Here is a 2626-nt window from a genome sequence, read left to right on the forward strand (position 1 = left end):
AGGTATGAACTTCCTACTGTCTTGATATAGATCAGAGCTTCCCTGTCTGAACATGCAGCACAACTCCTGGTACCAGCTCTAATAATGTCACACACTGACTACTGCAGCTCCTTACTGGCAGGCCTCCTGCATCCACAGTCAAACCTCTGCAGATGATCCAGAATGCAGCAGCACGTCTGGTTTTCAACCAGCCAAAAACAGCACATGTCATCCTGCTGTTCAGATCGCTTCACTGGCTTCCAGTTGCTGCCTGCATCAAATTCAAAACTCTGACACTTGCTTACAAAACCACAACGACAACAGCTCCCTCCTCCCTGAACTCTCTCATTCAGATCTACACTCCCTCTGCTCACTACGCTCGACCAACAAAAACCACCTGATAAAACAACCACAACAGGGCCTGAGGTCGATAGCTGGACTCTTCTCCTCTGCAGTTCCCTGGTGGTGGAACGAGTCACCAAACTCTGTTCAATCTGCTGAGTCCCTCTCAGTCTTTAAGAAAAGACTAAAGAGCAGCTCTTCACTGAACACTTTTGCACTTGACAGACTGAAAACAAACAAACAAAAAAAGAAAAAAAAAACTCCTAGTCCCTCCCACTCAGCCTGCTATTGGCTTCAACACCCCATCACACTTGAACTTGTTCTATGGCACTTATCTAGAGTGTTTTTTCCTGATTAGATCTTTGTTTGTGTTGTATCTGCTCTCAGATGTACGTCGCTTTGGATAAAAGCATCTACTAAATGACATTGTAGGATTGTAGAATATACATCATCTTTACAAGTGCATATAAACTTTTGTTCATGTCTGTTCAATCAGTTCACTCCAGTTTAAATTATTGAGGAGCTTCTGCTCAACCATCTCTGATTTTCTTCAAAGTTTTTTTTTTTTTTTAAATCATAAACTGTGATTATTTAAAATGGTATCTGTTCAATTTTAGATTGATATGCCAAAAACTTTCTGAGATGTTGAGTGCACTAAAACAAATAGTCGTAGCTGCTGGACTTCACTCCAGTTTTATTTTGGAAATAAAACAAAAGAGGTTTGTTCTGTTAGAGTATAAGGTGAACTTCACATTGTTTATGGTGATATTAGCCTCAGTGATGACTCAGTAAATGGTTTTCTGGTTCAAATGGGGTGGTAGCAACACGCACAAAGGTTCAAGATGCCCGAAGACACCCCACAAGTTCCTGCATTGATACACAGCGTTCGGTTGCTGTTGTAAATTTGGAAGTTCAAACACATTGTGGACTATGAATAAACCTTATAATGTGCATGGAGCTACAGGAGGAGCTCTGCTTCACACATCACCTTTTCTTTGTCGTCCCAAACCAAACAAACAAGAGAAAANATAATTTTAAAAAACAAAAACTTTCCTCTGCCTCTCCAAACTGAATTATGTCACTGGCCTCGTGAGAACTGCCACCTGCAGCAGCCTGGGTGGTGGCAGCTGTCGTGAGGTTAGTGCCGACAGCAGGAACAAACCCGGAACAACAAAGGAGAGAGCTGGATGGATGTGACAAAGGGGAAGGCATTCATGCTAAAAAACAAAGAAGTTGTGTAAATATCCTGAAACATGGGACAGCGAATTGACTTTCCTAAAGAGGAGCAGGATGGGGCACAGTCACACAAGATTTGTAAATGAGATTTTAGTGTCTTCAACAAGTGTGTAGCTGAGATGTTCCTGGACTCTGCTATCGCACGAAAATACTCATCAAGAAAAATCAAAGCTACACAACTCAACAAAGGTAAGTTGAGTCAAATTAAGTACGAGTATTATCTATGCGTATGCTTATCTGATAATGTCCCGCATGCATATTGTTGGGTAACTGTTAGCTAACGTTAATTACTGGGCACTCACTCACTGAGAATATTATAGTTATAGTTATATAGTTATGGTGTCATCTTTTGACAGTATGAGAGTATAGGCTGTAGTGGGCCTAAAATGTTACCACTAATGCATTTTATTTATTTTTTACTCTTATGCTTTTGTAGATCTGTGAGAAGATTCTATGAAGCAGTGCTTCTCCTCCTTTCCCCTCGACCATCCACTCCTGAGGGACATGAAAGTGGTGGACCCGGCTGCTCGCCTCGACATTACTCCAGGGACAGGTTGATGTTCGGGTCAGCTCCCCATTGATAGAATTAATGAAATACTGCATGGTTTGATCTGCGATGTTTAGTCGAACATTGGTTTTATTTTACAGTGGAAAGGCTCGGGGCCTTGTTCCCTAAGTCGAGCTTGAGTGAGGATCAGCTGAGAGAGGAACTCATTGACTCCCAGGTGACTGATAGCAAGCAACTCCCCCAAGTAGACAAAACTGACAGATTCTGGTGCCTGGTAGGGAAGGACGTGAGGTTCAGTGAGCTGCCAGGACTAATGAAGCCTTTACTATGCATTCCTTACAGCGATGCCACTTCTGAAAAGGTGTTTGGTTGGTGAGAAAGATTGTTACAGAGAACAGGATGTCGTTAGACAACAGCACTGTTTGTGCTTCACTCTCATGTAAAATCAACCACTCTGGCCCACAAATGCACTCCTTCCAAAAAAGTGCTAAAGGATGCAAAGTCTGCAACAATCAGTATAAAGTCGTTCGTGAATGCCAGAGATCCACATGAGTGAACATG

At 42.2% G+C, this 2626-nt stretch overlaps 1 long non-coding RNA gene across 1 annotated transcript in view; it reads left to right on the forward strand.

Moving 5' to 3' along the window:
- The window catches only part of LOC103375415 (uncharacterized), a 15661-nt gene extending 13593 nt beyond the window's left edge, over positions 1–2068 (forward strand). Inside the window, exon 3 of the long non-coding RNA XR_521209.1 lies at positions 2058–2068. This is a non-coding gene — a long non-coding RNA (uncharacterized LOC103375415). The remainder of the gene's footprint in view (positions 1–2057) is intronic.
- Positions 2069–2626: the final 558 nt, after the last annotated feature.

The sequence above is a fragment of the Stegastes partitus genome, unplaced genomic scaffold (genome assembly GCF_000690725.1).
Source record: "Stegastes partitus isolate 25-593 unplaced genomic scaffold, Stegastes_partitus-1.0.2 Scaffold2586, whole genome shotgun sequence".
Lineage (NCBI taxonomy): Eukaryota > Metazoa > Chordata > Actinopteri > Pomacentridae > Stegastes > Stegastes partitus.